The sequence below is a fragment of the Macaca thibetana genome, chromosome 20, assembly GCF_024542745.1.
Source record: "Macaca thibetana thibetana isolate TM-01 chromosome 20, ASM2454274v1, whole genome shotgun sequence".
Lineage (NCBI taxonomy): Eukaryota > Metazoa > Chordata > Mammalia > Primates > Cercopithecidae > Macaca > Macaca thibetana.
In genome coordinates this window covers 56,971,841-56,993,305 of record NC_065597.1, presented here as the reverse complement: position 1 = coordinate 56,993,305, position 21,465 = coordinate 56,971,841, and the positions used below count along the sequence as shown (strand labels likewise).

Here is a 21,465-nt window from a genome sequence, read left to right as displayed (position 1 = left end):
GGGTCTCCCTCTGTGGCCCAGGCTGGAGTGCAGTGGTATGATCTTGGCTCACTGCAACCTCTGCTTTCCGGATTCAAGCGATTCTGCCACCTAAGCCTCCTGAGTAGCTGGGATTATAGGCATGGGCCACCACAGGCCGGCTAAGTTTTGTATTTTTACCAGAGACAGGGTTTCACCACATTGGTCAGGCTGGTTTTGAACTCCCAACCTTAGGTGATCTGCCCGCCTTGGTATCCCAAAGTGCTGGGATTACAGGTGTGAGCTGCCATGCCCAGACTTTTTTTTTTTTTTTAAAACAATTAATCTTTTAAAATTGTTTTTACTTTTTATGATGGTAGTTTCCACAATCATATGTAGTATGTGTAGATTCAACATTGCCCAGATTTAGTAGATATCAATCGTCGCAATCTCATTTCATCTATCCCCATAGCCCAAATTCAAAATTTTTTCTTAAGAGGGATTTCTCAAAATTTAACTTAAATATTTTTTAAAGTCAAAATCGACCCCACTCGTCCCTCCACACTTAGTCTGTTTGGTTTTTTTCTGAGAATATTCAAAGTAAAATTTTAGGTATTATATCTATGTCCTGGATTTTCTTTTTTCTTTTTTTTCTTTTTGAGAGGGTCTTGCTCTGTCACCTGGGCTGGAGCACCATGGCGTGATCATGGCCCACTGCAGCTTTGACCTCCTGGGCCCAAGCAATCCTCCCACTTCAGCTTCTCGAGTAGCTGGGACTATAAGCACATGCCACCACACCCAGTTAATTTTGTTTTAATTTTTGTAGAGACGGGGTTCTCACTGTGTTACCCAGGCTGGTCTCAAATTCCTAGGCTCAAGTGATCCTCATGACCTCCCAAAGTGCTGGTGTTATAAGCACGAGTCACCACACCCAGCCTATGGCAGGGATCTTTTAAAGTTGTTCTATGCACTCGTACTGTGTTGGGCATACTTATACAAATAAAAAATGTGTTCCACTGCAAGTAAGAGACGACTCAAATAATAGGAGCTTACACAAGGCATTTAGGTAATGGGAAGTTTGGAAGTAGGGGGTCAGAGGTTGGGGCAGTGACTCAGTGACTGCGAGGCACTGGGGTGGCATCTCTGCGAAGCCTTGGTTTTTACCTCATGTTTGTAAGATGGCTGCCAAAGCTCCAAGCTTCACATCAAGACACAACAGTGTTCAAAAGAGAAAGGGTGGGAAAAAAGAGCAATAACAAACCTCTTCCCCAAGTGGTTCTTATCAGCATGCAATTTGGGGGATGCCAGGCCTTTTAGCAGGAGTTCTTAAACTTAAGAGTGTGTCAGAATCACCCAGGAAGCCAGGCATTGGTGGCTTATACCTGTAATCCCAGCACTTTAGGATGCTCTGGCTGGGGGAATTGCTTGAACCCAGGAGTTTACCAGCCTAGGCAACATATGGAGATCCTGTCTCTATGAAAAGAAAAAAAAAAAAAAAAAAAACCCCAAAATTAGCCAGTCATGGTGGTTCAAGCCTGTAGTCCCAGCTACTCAGGAGGCTGACATGGGAGGATCACCTGAACCCAGAGGTCGAGGCTGCAGTGAGCTGTGATTGCACCACTGCATTCCAGCCTGGGTGACAGAGCCAGACCTTGTATCCAAAAAAAAAAAAAAAAAAAAGAATTCCTTTGAGAGCTTTATAAGTCAGTGCTAAGTCCCACCCAAGAGTCTCTGAATCAGCAGGTTGAGGTAGGACAGATGGAAAATGTGCATTTCTAACATGTTCCCAGTGAGCCTGATGCCGATGCATGGGTCCCTGGACCACACTCTGAGAACCACTGGCTGATAGCAGCAGGTCTCAGCCCTGGTTGCACATTAGAATCATCTGGGGAGGTTTAAAAAAAAAAAAATTCCTGATATCCCAGCCACACAAGAGCCCCAGCACATCAGAATTTCTGCAGTTAGGATCCAGGCATTAAAAAAACCCAAAAACTAAACCTCTTCCCCCCATCTCCGCCACTTCCTTTCTCCCCTTCCCCGTGATCCCAATGTGTAGGCAGGGCTGAGAACCGCTGTCTGGAAGCCTTAAACCTCGAGGTGGTTACCAAACACGCGGTCTTTAGCTCCACTCTGGAATCAGAATGGCTGGGGGCTTCAGATCCTTGTATTTGCAACAAGCATCCCGGTGCACTGAAATTTGAGAATCACTCTCCAGTCACATGATAGCTACCATTCCATAAACCCCAACGCGCTGGCGGAAATGATGTGAAAGTGATCCAAGCCATCTAATGATACAATTAATAACAACAGCTACTATGCGCTGAGCCTTGCTACAAGCTGGGACATTTAGATATCACATCTTCTAGCTCCCACTATGAACATGAAAGAGACGTGGAAGTGCTTAGCCCCATTTGACAGATGGGATAACCGAGGCCCGGAGACATGAAATGACCTGCCTGAGGTCACTCTGTTGGTCAGTGGCAGAGCCAGGATTCGACTGAATCTCTCAAGCTTTGAAGCCCATGTCTTTTGTGCCAGGCATGCTGCCTTTCGCTTGGGGCCTTCTTTGGGAAAGGATGGGGTGAAAATTGGAGAGACTTGCAGGGGAAGTACAAATAATTTGATAACAATGAAGATGTAGCCTGGGTGGCCAGGCCATGGTGGTTGTGGAATCTGCAATGAGCAAGATTCATGAGTGCGAGTCATCTTGCCTCTGCTGTCTGGAGCTGCCTCATTGGTATTAATGGATGAATGAGCCTCATTTGGGCAGTTGTAATTAACACGCTGACTACTGAGATGTTCCCAGCCCGAGTCACTCCCGAGTGGCATAAAGCATTGCTCAACTCGCGGCTCATCCATTACATTGTTCTGGATCCCAGGCTCAGGAGTGAGCTGGCCCCAGGCTCAGGGTGGTCAGCAGAAATGAAGGACTATTGGCATTTTCAAATCATCAGCTTAGTTTGAGCACTTAGCATTTCCCTGTCTGGCTTGGCATTGACGGCAGAAGCTTAATTAGTGGGGGCCGAAGGAAGGAAGGCAGTTAGGAAGTGAGATGAAGTTTGGGTTCATGTCCACACGAGCTACTCAGAACTCGGTCATCGGGGCTTTGGATTGGACAGCCTTGAGGTCAAATCCCTGTTCTGCCCCTTTTTGGGGAGAAATGACAAATGACCTCATCCCTCTGAGTCTCAGTTTCCTCTCCTGTAAAATGCGGATCATTATGGTGCCAGTTTCATTAGGTCATCATGAGGCTGAAATAAAGTCACAGGCAAAACCCCTCAGCACCATCCCTGGCACCACGCCAAGCACTTAATAAATGCTAGCTCTTATTAGTATTTACCTACACATTTATTTATTTATGAGAGGAACACAGTCCAAAAATATACACAACACTCACTGGGAAGAGGAATCATAAAAATAGGCTTAGAGGATCGATGGGGATATAAAAGACGGTGGTTCCTGGAGTCTGAGTGTGAGCTTTATTCGAGTTCAGAGCAGTAAGCGTTTCTGCATCACAGCCTGAGCTGATTCACTCCGAGAGCCTGAGCAAAGTAGAGAGAGTGTTTGAGGCTCTTGCTGGGCACCCAGGGCGCCTGTTAGCAATTTAGGGTGGCACTTTCCATCCTGGGACCCGGCTTTCTAGTTTGCAGTTGGTAATCCGAAGATTGGATGTATCCATGGTTGCCTGGCAAGGTGGGGAGGCCAAGAGAGGCACTGGAAGAAATTCTGATAAGCCATCTGTTGTCCTCACCAAGAGCCACAATAGTAACACCTATCATTTTAAACGATGTTTTATTTTGCGTTATTCTTTTACTTCTTATTTTTTTGTGATGGGGCCTTGCTATGTTGCTCAGGATGAACTCAAGCTCCTGGGCTCCACCAAGCCTCCAGCTTCAGTCTTTTGAGCAGCTGGGACTACTGGCATGCCCCACCGCACCCAGCTATTGTTTTTTTGTTTTGAGATGGAATCTCGCTCTGTTGCCCAGGCTGGAGTACAGTGGCGAGATCGTGGCTCACTGCAACCTCTGCCTCTTGGGTTCAAGTGAGTCTTGTGCCTCAGCCTCCTAAGTAGCTGGAATTACAGGTATGCACCACCATACCTGGCTAATTTTCTTTTTTGTGTGTGTGATTTTAGTAGAGATGGGGTTTCACCATGCAGGCAGGTCTCGAACTCGTGACCTCAAATGATCTGCCTGCCTCAGCCTCCCAAAGTGCTGGGATTACAGGCTTGAGCCTCTGTGCCTGTCCCATACCAAACTTTTGAGCACTAACTATGTGCCAGTGTACTTGCTGGAGCCTGGAGTTACAACCTTGACTGTTGACAAGGCCACAATCACATAAGTCTTCTGGTCAAAGTGTAGTGAATCAATAATAATGTGTGCTCAATGTGTGTTAGGCGCTGTGCTAACCTCCTTATATGTGTTATCTCATTTAATTCACATAAGAAATCTATAGGTTTCTTATGAGATATGCATTATCTCATTTAATTCACATAAGAAATCTATTATTCCAATTCTTATTCAAATAAGAAATTATACAGGTATAATTCTTGTTTTACAGGTAAGGAAGTGGAGGCTCAGGTAAGTTAAAAGACTTACCTGAGGGTTCTCGGTTTTTAAGAGGTGATGTTGGAATATGAACATGGGTCTGTTTGATGCCAGGGCTTTGCCCAGAGCGGAAGGTATGCAGCTAGGTTTGGGGAGGTGCCTGAGAGCCTGGGTATTTCTCCTTCCCCTGGTTCCTCATCTTCTCACATTGAATGTGCTCCAACCATGCCGGCCTCCTTTCAGTTCTGAGAACAGACAAACCTCCTCCTTTTTATTCCTTTATTTTTATTTTTGAATAAAAATTATTTTTAATTTTATTAAAATATAAAGTTTTGAATATTTTAAATATTCAAATTTGAGACAGAACCTGACTCCTTAAATATATATGTTTATTTATTTTTTATTTTATTTTTTTGAGATGGAGTTTTGCCCTTATTGCTCAGGGTGGAGTGCAGTGGCGCAATCTCGGCTCACTGCAACCTCCGCCTCCTGGGTTCAAGTGATTCTCCTGCCTCAGCCTCCTGAGCAGCTGGGATTACAGGAGTGCGGCGCCACGTCCAGCTAAGTTTTTATATTTTTAGTAGAGATGGGGTTTCATCATGTTGGCCAGGCTGGTCTTGAACCCCTGACTTCAGGTGATGCACCTGCCTCAGCCTCTCAAAGTGCAGGGATTACAGGCATGAGCCACTGTGCCCGGCCCACTATATTTAAAATATTCAAAAATATTTTTAAATTTTATTTTTAGTTTTGAATATTTTAAAGTTTATTTTATTTTAAAATATGTTTTTTTTTTAAAATTTTTGAAAAATTAGCCAGCCATGGTGGTATGTGCTTGTAGTCCCAGTTACTCAGGAAGCTGAGATGGGAGGATTACCTGAGCCTGGGAGGTCGAGGCTGAAGTGAGCCAAGATTGTGCCACTGCACTCCAGCCTAGGCAAGAATATTTTTAAAATTTATTTTTATTCACATACCACCATGGCTGGCTATTATTTATTTATTTATTTTTGGTATTTTTTTTTTTGTAGAGATGGGATCTCTCTCTATTGCCCAGGCTGGTCTCAAATTCCTGGGCGCAAGTGATCCTTCTGCCTTGGCCTCCCGAAGTGCTGGGATTACAGGCGTGAACCACTGTGCCCCAGCCCAACCTCATTCTGTTGGATCCTTTGTATTTGCTGTTCCCTTTGCCTGGAACCTGCTCCCCACAACACTTTCACTTAAGTATCTCCTGTTTATTCTCCCAGTCCATAACAGAGGCTATGTATTAACTCTCAATCATAATTTCCCCTTTTTGGTAATAACCCTGGGCAACTCTTTAGAGCTCACATGCCCCAGCCACTCTTGCAGTGTGCTATATTCGCATAACTAGTTTTGGGCCAATGAGATGGATGTGGAATATTTTGTGAAACTTATGGTCAGCTCCTTAAGTGGACTGGGGAGGCGTCCCTTATGTCTCTAATGTCCTTGCCCCATGTTGTTGTCTGTGATGCAGATGTAGTGGCTGGAGCTCTGGCAACCATCTTGGACCATGAGACAATCTTGAGGATGAAAACCACATGCTAAGGGGTATGGAGCAGAAAGACAGAAGGGGGCTGGGTTCCTGATAACCACTTGAACTCCCAAATCAGTCCTGGGTTGCCTACTTTCTGATTTCCTGTGGAATGAGGAAAAAAGCAGCTCTGTTTTACTAAAGCTACTAAGTCCAGCCTCTGTTACTATCAACTAAATAAAATTCCTGACGAATACAAGGTCTTGGTTTAAATATAACTTTCTGGCTGGGTGTGGTGGCTCACACCTGTAATCCCAGTACTTTGGCCGACCGAGGAGGGTGGATCACTTGAGTCCAGGAGTTCATGACCAGCCTGAGCAACATGGCGAAACCCTGTCTCTGCAAAAGGCACAAAAATTAGCTGGGCGTGGTGGTGTGTGCCTGTGGTCCCAGTGACTTGAGGGGCTGAGGCCGGATTGCTTGAGCCTGGGAGGTCAAGGCTGCAGTGAGCTGTGATCACACCGCTGCCCTGGATCCTGGGCAATAGAGTGAGACCCCGTATCAAATAAACAAATAAATAAATAAATAACTATTACTGTAACTATAAATATCACTTTCTCAGAATGACTTTTGTGAAACTCAAAACAGATCCCTCCGTTTTTTCTCTGTCTTAGCAACATGCTCTTTTTTTTGTTGTTGTTGCCTTAATTCCAATGAAAAGAAATATATGCTGCTTTGTTTAATTTATCTTCCCCACTGAACTACTGGAAATGTGGGCAGGGAAACTGTACATAGTTAACACAGGTTGTGCACTGCACAAATCCAGAGAACATCAGTTAAATAGTAGCATATGTGAATGGTACCTCCTGAAATTGTGTAGTGTGCATCCTGTGGGCTAGTACTGAAGGCACAGAGACGGACAAGGCATGAGAATATTGGCAACAACATGTGGTCAATGCTCCAATCCAGAGAAGAACAAAGGGCTCTGGGAGCTCTTGGGGAGGGGTCCCCCCTGCCGTGACAGCCAGAGGCTTTGTGCCCAGAGGGAGCTTTCTTTTATTTGGTCTAAGTTTTCCATCTGTAAGGTAAGGACATTGGTGCAGAAAAGTGGTTTTGTGTAGCCTTTATTTTTTATTTTACATCTTGTTTGTTTTGAGGAAGGCAATGTTTGCATGGTAAAAGAATTAAACGGTGGCCAGGTGTGGTGGCTCACGTCTGTAATCCCAGCACTTTGGGAGGCCGAAGCAGGTGGATCACCTGAGGTCAGGAGTTTGGCTAGTCTGGCCAACATGGCGAAACCCCATCTTTACTAAAATATAAAAAAATTAGCCCGGTGTGGTTGTGCGCACCTTTAATCCCAGCTACTTGGGAGGCTGAGGCAAGAGAATCATTTAAACCCGGGAGGCAGAGGTTGCCGTGAGCTGAGATCATGCTACCCAGCCTGGGTAGCAGAGTGAGACTCTGTCTCAAAAAAACTTAAAAATAAATAAATAAATAAAAATCAAACAGTATAAAAAGGCATAAAGGCATAAGGAGAAAAGTGAGTTTACTTTTCATTTCTAACTCCCAGAACCTCACTCTCCTAATGTCCCCAGAAGGACCAAAACTACTGATTACCTCTGTATTCAGTTTTTATTTTGTGTGTGTGCATCTTTCCAGAGTTATCTGTAAAATACAAGTATATATCTGCTATATATTGAGTTTGAAAATCCCTAAAATGGAAATTTTCAAATTTATTTTTAAAAATTTTTAAATTATTTATTTTAGACCTGAACTTTGAAACAAGAAAATAATGACAGCACTTTGGGAGGCCGAGGTGGGTGGATCGCCTGAGGTGAGGAATTTGAGACCAGTCTGGCCAAAATGGTGAAACCCCATCTCTACTAAAAAGACAAAAAGTTTAGATGGGCGTGGTGGCACGTGCCTATAATCCTGGCTACTGGGGAAGCTGAGGCCGGAGAATTGCTTGAACCTGGGAGTCGGAGGTTGCAGTGAGCTGAAATCATGCTACTGCACTCCAGCCTGGGCAACAGAGCGAGACTCTGTCTCAAGAAAAAAAAAAAAAGTAACAAAGATTATTACCAATTATTAAATGATCATTACTAACATGACTTTGTCATTAATCACACACACACTTTCACACTTTATTGTTATTTTTTCATTTAATAAAATGTCTTGGTATTGTTTCATTGATCCGACTTCTCCTTTTATTTAAATGGTTGTGTATTATTCCACTGTGTGACTGTAGGTCTCCCGTTAGGAAGTGGGTTGTTTCTGAATTTTTGCTACATCAGACAATGCTGTAGTGAATTTTTTTTTTTTTTTTTTTTTTTTTTTTTTTTTATGAGACGGAGTCTCGCTCTGTCACCCAGGCTGGAGTGCAGTGGCCGGATCTCAGCTCACTGCAAGCTCCGCCTCCCGTGTTTACGCCATTCTCCTGCCTCAGCCTCCCGAGTAGCTGGGACTACAGGCGCCCGCCACCTCGCCCAGCTAGTTTTTTTGTGTTTTTTAGTAGAGACGGGGTTTCACCGTGTTAGCCAGGATGGTCTGGATCTCCTGACCTCGTGATCCCCCCGTCTCGGCCTCCCAAAGTGCTGGGATTACAGGCTTGAGCCACCGTGCCCGGCCTGAATATCCTTGTACTTAAATATTTTCACACATGTGCAATCATATCGGATGGTTACATTCCTAGGAGTAGCATCGGTGGCTCAAAAATTAAAAGTGCTTGTAATTTATAGATACTGTCTAATTCCTGCAAGGAGTTATATCAATTTACCTTCTCACCAGCCTGTTTTCCCAAACCTTATCAGTGCATTACCAAACTTTCAGATGGGTTGGGTGTGGTGACTCATGCCTGTAATCCCAGTGCTCTGGGAGGCCAGGGCAGGAGGACTTTTTGAACCTAGGAGTTTGAGACGAGGTAGGACACATAGAGACACCCTCATTTCTACCAAAAAATTAAAAAATAATCTGGATGCATGCATGTAGTCCCAGTTACTCAGGAGGCTAAGGTAAAAAGATTTCTTGAGCCCAGGAGCTGGAGGTGGCAATGAGCTATGACTGTGCTATTGCACTCCAGCCTGGGCAACAGAGAAAGACACTGACTCTGGAAAAAAAAAGAAAAAAGAAAAAAAATTAAATTATGAATGAAATGATCACCTTTTTGTATGTTTAAGAATCATTTCTAGAGTTGTCCCTTGGTATCTGTAGGGCATTCGTTTCAGGACCTCTTTGGTTACCAAAACCTATGCATGCTAAAGTGTCTTATGTAAAATGGTGCAGTATTTGCATAACTTATGCAACCCTTCTGGATACTTTGAATCATCTCTAAATTATTTATATTACCTAATACAAAGCAAATGCTATGTAAATAGTTGTTATTCTGTATTGCCTTTTATTTGTATTTTTATTGCTTTTTTCCCTGAATAGTTTTTTTTAATTTAAATTTTTAATTTTTGTGGGCACATAGTAACTATATATTTATGCGGCACACAAGATATTTTGATACAGGCAGACAATGCGTAATAAGCACATCAGGGTAAACGGGATCTCCATCACCTCAAGCATTTGTCCTTTCTTTGTGTCACAAACAATCCGATTTAACTCTTAGTTATTTGAAAATATAAGTTATTGTTGACTGTAGTCATCTTGTTGTTCTATCATACTAGATCTTATTCAGTCCATTTAACTATATTTTTGTACCCATTAACCAACCCCTACTACCCTTCCCCCCCTCTGGTAACTATCATTCTGTTCTCTGTCCCCATGAGTTCAACTGTTTTAATTTTTAGCTCCTACAAATAAGTGAGAACATGTTAAATTTGCCTTTCTGTGCCTGGCTTATTTCACTTAACATAATGACCTCCAGTTCCATCCATGTTGCTGCAAACGACAGGATATCATTCTTTTATAGGGTTGCATAGTCCTCCACTACATATATGTACTACGTTTTCTTTATCCATTCATCTGTTAATGGACACTCAGGTTGCTTCCAAATGTTGGTTATGGTGAACAGTGCTGCAACAAACATGGGAGTGCAGATATCTCTTCAATGTACTAATTTCCTTTATTTTGCGTATATACCTAGTAGTGGGTTGCTAGATCATATGGTAGTTTTATTTTTAGTTTTTTGAGGAACCTCCAAACTGTTCACCATACTGATTGTACTAATTTACATTTTCACCAACAGTGTACTAGAGTTACGTTTCTTCCATCTCCTTGACAGCATTTGTTATTGCCTGTCTCGATAAAAGCCATTTTAACTGGGGTGAGATGATATCTCATTGTAGTTTTGATTTGCTTTTCTCTGATGACCAGTGATGTTGAGCACTTTTTCATATATCTATTTGCCATTTGCATATCTTCTTTTGAGAACTGTCTATTTGGATCTTTTGCCCATTTTTAAATTGGATAATTAGATTTTTTTTTCTACAGTTGTTTGAGCTCCTTATATATTCCGGTTATTAATTCCTTGTCAGATGGATAGTTTGCAAACATTTTTTTCCAATTTTGGGGTTGTCGCTTCACTTAGTTGATTGTTTTCTTTGCTATGCAGAAGATTTTTAAATTGATGTGATTCAATTTGTTCATTTTTGCTGTGGTTGCCTGTGCTTGAATAGTATGACTCAAGAAATCTTCATCCAGTCCAATGTCCTGAAGAGTTTCCCCAATGTTTTCTTGTGGTAGTTTCATAGTTTGAGGTATTAGATTTAAGTCTTTAACCCACTTTGGGTTTTGTATATGGTGAGAGATAGGAGTACAGTTTCATTCTTCTTTATATGGATGTCTAGTTTTCCCAGCACCACTTATTGAAGAGACTGTCTTTTCCCCAATGTATGTTCTTGGCACTTTTGTCAAAAATGAGTTCACTGTAGATGTATGGTTTTGTTTCTGGGTTCTCTGTTCTGTTCCATTGTTCTATCTTTATGCCAGTACCATGCTGTTTTGGTTACTATAGCTCTAAAGAATAATTTGAAATCTGATAATGTGATTCTTCCAGTTTTGTTCTTTTTGCTCAGGATAGTGTTGGGTATTCTGGGTCTTCTGTAGTTCCACATAAGTTTTAGGATTGCAGTTTTTAAAATTTTTATGAAGAATGTCATTGGTATTTTGATAGGATTGCATTGAATCTGTAGATTGCTTTGGATAGTATGGACATTTTAACAATATTGAGTCTGCCAATTCATGAACATGGAATATCTTTTTATTTTTTTGTGTCCTTTTTAAATTTCTTTCATCAATGCTTTGTAGTTTTAATTGTAGAAATCTTTCACTTCTTTGGTTAATTCCTAGATATTTTATTTTATTTGTAACTATTATAAATGGAATTACTTTCTTGATTTCTTTTTCAGATTGTTTGCTGTTGACATACAGAAATGCTACTAATTTTCGTATGTTGATTTTGTGTCCTGCAACTTTACTTATAAACGATTTATTAGTTTTAGTAGTTTTTTGATGGAGTTTTTATGTTTTTCCAAATTATTATCTGCAAACAAGGATAATTTGACTCCTTCATTTCCAATTTGGATGCCCTTTATTTCCTTCTCTTATCTGATTGCTCTAGCAAGGACTTCCAGTACTATGTTGAATAACAGTGGTGAAAATGGGCATCTTTGTCATGTTCCCAATCTTAGAGGAAAGGCTCTAAGTTATTCCCCATCCACAATTATACTAGCTGTGGGTCTGTCATATGTGGCTTTTACTGTGTTGAGGTATGTCCCTTCTATACCCAGTTTTTTGAGGGTTTTTATCATGAGGACATATTGAATTTTATCTAATGCTTTTTCAGCATCAATTGAAACGATCATAGGGTTTTTGTCCTTCATTCTGTTGATATGATGTATCACACTGATTGATTTGCATATGTTGAAGCATCCTTGTATCTCTGGGAAAAATCTCACTTGGTCATGATGAATGATCTTTTTAATGTGTTGTTGAATTCAGTTTGCTAGTATTTTGTTGAGGATATTTGCATCAATGTTCATCAGGGATATTGATCTGTAGTTTTGTTTTTGTTTATGTGTCTTTGTCTGATTTTGGTATCAGGGAAATACTGGCCTTTGTAATCAGTTTGGAAGTACTCCCCCTTCTTCTATTTTTTCAGAATAGTTTAAACAGAATTGATATTAGCTCGTCTTTAAATGTTTGTAACATTCATCAATGAAGCCATCAGGTTCAGGGCTTTTCTTTGTTAGAATACTTTTTATTATGGCTTTGATCTCATTACTTGTTATTGGTCTGTTCAGGTTTTGGATTTCTTCATGGTTCTATCTTGGTAGGTTGCATGTATCTAGGAATTTATTAATTTATTCTAGGTTTTCCAATTTATTGGCATGAAGTTGCTCATAGTAGCCTCTGATGATCTTTTGAATTTCTGCAGTATCAGTTCTAAAGTCCCCTTTTCATCTCCAATTTTATTTGGATCTTCTCTCTTTTTTTCTTACTCTGGCTAGAGGCTTGTCAATTTTTTAAAAAGACCCCAACTTTTCATTTCACCTATCTTCTGTATTGTTTTCTTTGTTTTAATTTCATTTATTTCTGCTCTGATCTTTATTATTTCTTTTCTCCACTAATTTTGGGTTTGGTTTACTTTTGCTCTTCTAGTTCTTTAAGATGCATTGTCAGGTTATTTATTTGAAGTTTTTCTACTGTTCTGATATAGGTGCTTATAGCTATAAACTTCCCTTTTAGTACTGCTTTTGCTGTATCCCATAGGTTTTGTACGTTGTGTTTCCACTGTCATTTGTTTCAAGAACTTTTCCAGTTTCCCTCTTAATTTCTTCATTGGCCCATTGGTCATTCAGGAGCATATTGTTTCATTTCCATGTGTTTTGTATAGTTTCCAAAATTCCTCTTATTACATCTTTCTAGATTTATTCCACTGTAGTTAGAGAAGATATTTGATATAATTTTATTATTTTTGAATTTTTAAAGACATGTTTTGTTGCCTAGTATATGGTCAATCCTTGAGAATGATCTATATGCTGAGAAGAAGAATGTGTATTGCAACCACTGGATGAAATGTTCTATAAATATCTGTTAGGTCTATTTGGTCTATAGTGCAGATAAATTAGATATTTCTTTATTGATTTTCTATCTGGAAGATCTATCCAATGCTGAAAGTGGGGTGTTAAAGTCTCCAACTGTTATTGTATTGGGGTCTCTTTCTTTAGCACTAACATTTACTTTGTATATCTGGGTGCTCTAGTGTTGGGTGCATATATACTTACAATTGGTATATCCTCTTGTTGAATTCACCCTTTATCATTATACAATAATTTTTTTTTTGTTTCTTTTTATAGGTGTTGTCTTGAAATCTGTTTTTGTCTGATACAAGTATAGCTGCTCCTGCTCTTTTTTGGTTTCCATTTGCATGGAATATCTTCTGCCATTCCTTTATTTTCAGTCTATGTGTGTCTTACAGGTGAAGTGTGCTTCTTGCGGGCAACAGATAATTGGGTCTTTTTTTTTTTTTTTTTTTTAATCCATTCAGCCACTCTATGTCATTTGACTGGAGAGTTTAGTCCATTTACATTCAAGGTTATTATTGATAAGTAATGACTTCCTCTTGCCATTTTGTTATTAGTTTTCTGGTTGTTTTGTTGTTGTCTCTTCCTTCTTTCTTTCCTGTCATCCTTCCAGTAAACGTGATTTTTTCTGGTGGTATGTTTTAATTTTTGTGTTTTATTTTTTGTGTATCCACCGTATATCTTCTGATGTAAGGTTATCATTAGGCTTGCAAATAATATCTTATAACCCATTATTTTAATCTGATGACAACACTGATTGCATAAACAAACAAGCAGAGAAAAGTAATAAAAACTCTACGCTTTGACTTCATTGCCCTGCTTTTAAATGTTTTGTTGCTTCTATTTATATCTTATTGTATTGCCTGTGTCTTGAAAAGTTGTAGTTATTTTTCATCAGTTCATATTTTAGTCTTTCTACTCAAGATCTGAATAGCTTACATACCACAATTACAGTGTTACAATATTGTATGTTTTTCTGTGTAGCTACTCTTAGCAGTTAGTTTCATATCTTCATATTATTTCTTACTGCTAATTAACATTTTTTCTTTCAGATTGAAAAAATTTTTGTAACTTTTTTTATAAGACTGGTCTTGTGTTGATAAAATCTCTTAGCTTTTGTTTGTCTGGGAAAGCCTTTATTTCTCCTTTATGTTTGATTTATATTTTAATTGGATGTACTATTCTAGGATAAAAGTTTTCTTTCTTTAGCACTTTAAATATGTTATGTTGCTCTCTCCTGGTCTGTAAAGTTTCTACTGAAAGTCTGCCACCAGATGTATTGGAGCTCCACTGTATGTTATTTGTTTCTTTCCTCTTGCTGCTTTTAGGATACTTTTTTTTTTTTTTTTTTTTTTTTTTTTTTTTTTGAGACGGAGTCTCTCTCTGTTGCCCAGGCTGGAGTGCAGTGGCATGATCTCGGCTCACTGCAGTCTCCGCCTCCTGGGTTCATGCCATTCTCCTGCCTCAGCCTCCCAAGTAGCTGGGACTACAGGTGCCCGTCATCACACCTGGCTAATTTTTTGTATTTTTAGTAGAGACGGGGTTTCACTGTGTTAGCCAAGATTGTCTCAATCTCCTGACCTCATGATCCATCCGCCTTGGTCTCCCAAAGTGCTGGGATCACAGGCGTGAGCCACTGCGCCCCACCAGGATCCTTTCTTTATCCTTGATCTTTGGGAATTTAAATGCCTTGAATACTAAATGCCTTGAAATAGTCTTATTTGGATTACATCTACTTGGTGTTCTATGATCTTCTTATACTTGAATGTTGATATCTTTCTCTAGGTTTGGGAAGTTCTCTGTTGTTATCCCTTTGAATAAAATTTCTACCCCATCTCTCTCTCTCTCTCTACCTCCTATTTAAGGCCAATACATCTTAGGTTTACCCTTTTGAAGCTATTTTTTAGATCTTGTGTGATTTTTTTTTATTCATGTTTCTTTTGTCTCCTCCAAATGGGTATTTTCAAATAGCCTGTCTTCAAGCTCATTATTCTTTCTTCTGCTTGATCAATTTTGCTGTTAAGAGACTCTGATGCATTCTTCAATATGTCAATTGCATTTTCAGCTCTAGAGTTTCTCTCTGATTCTTTTAAATCATTTCAATTTCTTTGTTAAATTTACCTAATACGATTCTGAATTATTTCTCTGTGTTACCTTGAATTTCATTAGTTTCCTCAAAACACCTATTTTGAATTATCTGTCTGAAATGTCACATAGCTCTGTCTCTCCAGAATTGATCCCTGATGGCTTATTTAGTTCATTTGGTGAGATCATGTTTTACTGGGTAGTCTTGATGCTTGTGGATATTTGTCAGTGTCTGGGCATTGAAGAATTAGATATTTACTATAATCTTCACAGTATGGACTCATTTGTACCTGTCCTTCTTGGGAAGGCTTTCCAGGTATTTGAATGGACTTTGGTATTGTGATCTGAATTTTAGTCACTGCCAGATTACATGCATTAGCGGATACCCTAACTCTAGTAATTGTTCTTGGATAAGATCTGGAAGAATTTTCTGGTTTACTAGGTAGAGACTCTTATTCTCTTCCCTTGCTTTCTTCCAAACAAATGGAGTCTCTATCTCTGCGTGTGTGTGCTGAGCTGCCTAGAGCTGGGGTGACACAAGTAGCCCTGTGGCCACCACCAATGGGACTGTGAGGGGTCACACCTGAAGCCAGGACAGCATTGGGTCTCACCCAAGGCCCGCAGTAACCACTGCCTAGCTACCACCTATGTTTGTTCAAGGCCTTAGGGCTCTACAATACAACCAGCAGGTGGTGAAGCTAGTCAGGCTTGTGTCCTTCCCTTCAGGGAAACACATTTCTCATGGACCCTGGTGGGTTCAGAGGTGCTGTCTGGGAGCCACGACCTACAGCTGGAAACCTTAGGAATCTACCCAGCACTCTGTTCTACTGTGGCTGAGGTGGCACCCATGCCACAAGATGAAGTCCTTCCCTCTTCCCTCCCCTTTTCACAAGCAGGGGAGTCTCTTCTCATGGCCATCACTGCCTCAGGCCCATGGCTAGAACTGCCTGGTTACCACCAATGTTCACTCAAGGCCCACAGTCTCTTCAGTTAGCTTGTGGTGAATTCTGCCAGGCCCAGAACTCACCCTTCAGGGCGGTGGGTCCCCTCTGGTCCATGGCAGGTCCAGAAATGCCATCCAAGAGCCAAGGCCTTGAGGCTAGCTCCTCTCAGAGTCTTACTCAAGGCTCACAGTGTGTACTACCTGGCTACCACTGTTGATTATTCAGGGTTCAAGGGGTCTTTAGTTAGCAGGTGATGAGTCCCATCAGGACTGGGTTCTTCCCTTCAAGGCAGCAGTTTCCCTTCTCGCCCAGGATATGTCTAGAAATGTCACCTGGGAGCTAGGCCTGGGATGTAGGCTGCAGGACTCTGCCTGGTGCCCTATCCTACTGCGGCTGAGCCGATATCCAAGTTGCAAGACAAAGTCCTCTTTACTCTTCCCTATCCTCTCCTCAAGTAGAAGGAAGGAGTCTTTCCCAGAGCTGTGAGCTGTGCTGTCTGAGGTTGGGGTAGATGTGGCACAAGCATTCCCTTGGCCACCCCAGCTGGTGTCTAACTAGATCACGTGCCCCCCACATCCACTGGCTCTGAGCCCAGCACAACATGAGAGCTTGCACAGGAATTGGAGTCCTTGTGGCCTAGACAGTCCTTCAAGTTTATTTAGAACCCCAGAACACTTAGCCCACAGTGTGAAGGCTTTGTAGAAACTCAGTTTATGACTGCTGGGATAGATGACTTCCCTCTGCCTTGGGCTGGTCTAAATGCTCCCTCTGTGAGCATCAGCCGAGTTTTGCCTGGTGCTTTCTGCTGCGAAAGGGAAGCACTGAGTTCCAATGCAAAGTCCCACAATCACTGTGCTCTCCCTCTCCCAAGTGCAGATTCTTTTTCTGCATCACGTGACTGTTTCTGGCCTTGTGGGGGAGGGTAGTGTCAGTGAATCAAGACTATCTTTCCATCTTTCTGACCCTCTCTCGTGTCTCTTTCAGTAATATTAAGATAAAATCTAGTACTGTGATTGCTCAGCCAATTTTTGGTTCTTATGAAGGTGTGTGTGTGTGTGCGCGTGTGTGTGTAGTTGTTCAATTAGGTGTTCCTGTGGGAAGGTGATCAGCGGAAGCTTCCATTTGGCTGGCCATTTTGCTCCCTCTACTTCCCCTAAATATTTTTGTTCTGTGGTTGATTGAATCCATGGATAGGAACCTCTAGATATGCAGGGCCAGGGCCGACTGTACTTCCTTTTCTTCTCAACACTCTGTTCATCGCCTCTGCCATTTTTCTGTTGGATTGGATTATTGGTCTTTTCATTATTCATTTGTAGGGAAACTTTATAAACCAGGAAGATTAGTCCTTTGTCTATGATTTGCCATGTGACAGGTGAAAAACAGTATCACGTTGTGGTGTCCTTGTCCATGGGTGAGGCTGGGCATCTTGTCTCTTTGATACTCAACAGTATTTTCTTTGGTGATCTCCCTGCACATGCTCTATAATGCTGTTGTCCTTTACTGGGCCTGGCTTGAGGGTGGCCTGGTGGGATATCTTTGAAATACTTAAACACAGGCCCCAGTCTTAGAGATTCTAGTTCAGTGGGTCAGGATGCTCTAAAGAGCACCGTAACTGAATCTGATGCACTCTCTTGGTTATAAGTTTGGGGCATCCATGATCCAGGAGCCCTTTTCTGTTCAGAATTCCTGTGGAGTAAACATGCAGCAGTGGTGGGAAGGGGGAGGGTTATGCAGGGAGAGGATCGACAGTCCTCCATGCTGTGGGGGGGTCCAGTGGAGTTTGCAGGTGGAGCGGCTTAGGGTCTAATAGGGCTCAGGTCTCATTGCCATGGTAGTCAGTCAACATATGAGTACTTAGTTTATGAATCTTGCTCTAGGGTTCATGTACGCCTGCCCTAGGGGTTTATGGCCTGATACGGCAAGGGATTGGGGAACAGCTGGGTCTTCAGATAGGCACAGAGAGGAGGTGGGGGGCATTTGAGAAAAACCAGTCGTTTCTCAAAGGGACTGTGGCTAGAAATTGTGTATGAAGAAGGCTCTCTACTCTTCCATCACTTTCTTTCTGGGAAAATTAAGTTCTTTCATTTTATTTTAGAAGAAGCAGACAAGAGGAGGAGGGTTTAGGTGACTGAAAACTCCAGGGCTGCTGTTTTGTCTGAAGAGCAAAGCTTGAAACAAAGTACCTTCACAGAAGAGCTGAAAGAAATTAAGTTAGAAAGGACACCATTAGAGAAGGAGATTTAGAAGTTAGAATTAGACCTATTCTATACGTCTTTGTGCTATCTGATTTAAAATTATTTTAATTTATTGAATAAAGACAAAGCAATATTTATAACAATACAGTGAGTACAAACCTAACATTGCTGTTATTGGGTGTACCTACACCCAATGGTAATTTGAAACTCAGAGTAGATGATGATTTTTTAACACCTCCCTCCTTTATGTGACAAAATTATTTACTGTAAGGATCATAATCAGTAGTACTCATTACTGTTAATTTATACTCATCTAAAATGAACAATTAATTTTAAAAAGTATGAATTACTTTTAAAAGTATGAAATATGAATTACTATATTACTCAAATTCAATAAAATATTAATATGTGACTTAAAATTTAGATTTACCAAAAAATAATTGCATTTCATAGTTTATGTCATTTCATTGTTTTAAATTTTGAACACAAATAACAATTCCAAGTAATCTAATAGAAAGATGGAAATGATACAACTCAGGGTTTCTTTCTCTTTCTTCCTTTGTTCTTTTTTTTTTTGTAAATCCAGATAAAACTTGAATTTTACTCACTGTACGACAAAATCTCTTTTCTTTAGAATACTGTGATATCCTTATTTTCAATATACTATTTAAACATACGAATACTGAAAATCACAGAGGTTAGATCTCTCAATTACACCCCCCAAAACACCCAAACAAATGAACACTGTTGTGAACTTACAATTGAAAATGAGTGGATGTTGCTGAGGTAGTGGTGTATGTCAGGGCTGTGTAACCAGTTCTCTAAATTAACTTCCATGTAGAACACAGTGTTTTTTTAAAGACTGCATCAGTTAGGTACCAGTCAGGAGACACAAATTATGCCAGTAATTTGAATAGGGAAAATTTCATAAAGGATAATTAACTCGTACAGGGGATTTACTAACAGAGGTAAAGTAAAATAATATTGGAATAGTGGATGTATGAAGCAGTTACTACCTCTAGGGCTAAGAGTACCAAAGTGTATTGTTTGTGTGTTTTTTTAAATTGTCGCATACTAAATTAGCACAGATTAAGGAGTTTAAAGCAACACCTATTCAGCTGCTATGAAAAACAGTATGGTAGTTCCTAAAAAAATAAAAATAAAAATAATCATAAAATCCAACAATTCCAGTTCTGGGTGTATTCCCAAGATAATTGAAAGCAGGGACTGAAACAGGTATCTGCACAGCCACGTTCAAACAGCATTACTTACAATAGCCAACAGGTGGAAGTGAGAGGTGACAATGTGCTGGGGAGCTTGCTCGCTCTCAGGGCCTCCTCAGCCTCGGCGTCTAGTCTGGCCACGCCTGAAGAACCCTTCAGCCCGCGGCTGCGCTGTGGGAGCCCCTCTCTGAGCTGGCCAATGCCTGAGCCAGCTCCCTCTGCTTGCGGCAAGGTGAGGAGGAAGAGGCGCAGGCGGGAACTGGGGCTGCGGGCGAGCGCGAGTTCAGGGTGGGCGCGGGTTCGGCGGGCCACACACTCAGAACGGCTGGTCGGCCCCGCCAGCCCCTGGGCAGTGAAAGGCTTAGTACCCGGGCCAGCAGCTGCTGAGGGTGCACCGGGTCCCGCAGCACTGCCGGCCTGCCGGCGCCGCACTCAAATTCTCTCAGCCTCAGCCGCCTCCCCGGTGGGGCAAGGATCGGGACCTGCGGCTGCCATGCCCAAGCCCCCCGGGGGGTGGGCTCTCAGGCAGCCCGAGCCTCCCAGACGGCTGCTGCCCCGTGCTCCCTGGCACCCAGTCCCATCTACCACCCAAGGGCTGAGGACTGCAAGCTGAGGAGTGTGGGCTGAGGAGGGCGGGCTGAGAAGTGCAGGCTCAGGGCGCGGGACTGGCGGGTACCTCTGCTCCCGGCAACGGTGTGGGATCCACCAGGCGAAGCCAGTTGGGCTTTTGAATTGGTGAGGACTTGGAGAACTTTTATGTCTAGCTACAGGATTGTAAATACACCAATCAGCACTCTGTGTCTAGCTCAGGGATTGTAAATGCACCAGTCAGCACCCTGTCAAAATGGACCAATCAGCTCTCTGTAAAATGGACCAATCTGCAGGATGTGGGTGGGATCAGATAAGGGAATAAAAGCAGGCTGCCTGAGGCAGCAGTGGTAGTCCCCTTGGGTACCCTTCCACTGTGAAAGACTTGTTTTTTTGCCCTTTACAGTAAATCTTGTTGCTGGTTACTGTTTGGGTACATGCTGCCTTTATGAGCTGTAACACTCACTGTGAAGATCTGCAGTTTCACTCCTGAAGTCAGTAAGACCACTAACCCACCAGAAGGAAGAAGGTCCAGAGACATCTGATCATCTGAAGGAAGGAACTTTGGACACACCATCTTTAACAACTGTAACACTCATTATGAGGGTCTGCGGCTTCATTCTTGAAGTCAGCAAGACCAAGAACCCACGAATTCTGGACGCAGAAGTGACCCAAATGTTCACTGATAGGTGTATGTATAAAATGTGTATAGATACAATAGAATATTAATTGAGCCTTAAAAAGGAAAAAATTTCTGACACATGGTACAACATGGATTAACCTTGACAACATATGAAGTAAGACCAGACACAAAAGGGCAAATACTGTAGGATTCTATTTATATGGGGTACCTAGAGAAGTTAAATTCAGAGAGACAGTAAAATGGTGGTTGTAAGGAGCTGGGGAGAGGGGGAAATGGGAAAATATTGTTTAGTGGGGACAGTTTTAGTTTGGGGTAGTGAAAGAATCCCAGAGATGGATGGTGGTGATGGTTGCACAACAATGTGAATGTAATTAATGACATTGAACTTTTACACTTGAAAATGGTTAAAGTGGTAAACTTTATGTTAGGTATGTTTTATCACAATAAAGACAAATTTAAAAACCCCACTTGTTTTGTTTACAGTTCTGTAGATCAGCTCAGGGCGTGTTGGGACTGAAATCAAAGTGTCAGACTGAGTTCTCATTTGGAGACTCTGAAGAAAAATCCTCTCCCATGTTTATTGTTGTGTTGGCAGGACTTAGTTCCTTGTGGCTGTAGGACTGAGGTCTCCATTTCCCTGCTGGTTAGTATCTGGGGACTGCTCTGAGCTTCCAGCTGCCACCTGTATTCCTTACCATATGGTTCCATCCATCTTCAAGGCTGCAATGGCAAGGCAAGTCTTTCTGTTTTGAATCTCTACCTTTTTCT

At 41.6% G+C, this 21,465-nt stretch overlaps 1 protein-coding gene across 1 annotated transcript in view; it reads right to left on the bottom strand.

Annotated features, from left to right (window-relative positions):
* The window catches only part of GPRC5B (G protein-coupled receptor class C group 5 member B), a 68,126-nt gene extending 51,507 nt beyond the window's left edge, over positions 1-16,619 (bottom strand). Inside the window, exon 1 of the mRNA XM_050775019.1 lies at positions 16,612-16,619. The gene's annotated coding sequence lies outside the window, so the exon portion shown is untranslated. The remainder of the gene's footprint in view (positions 1-16,611) is intronic.
* Between the last annotated feature and the right edge of the window lie 4,846 nt (positions 16,620-21,465).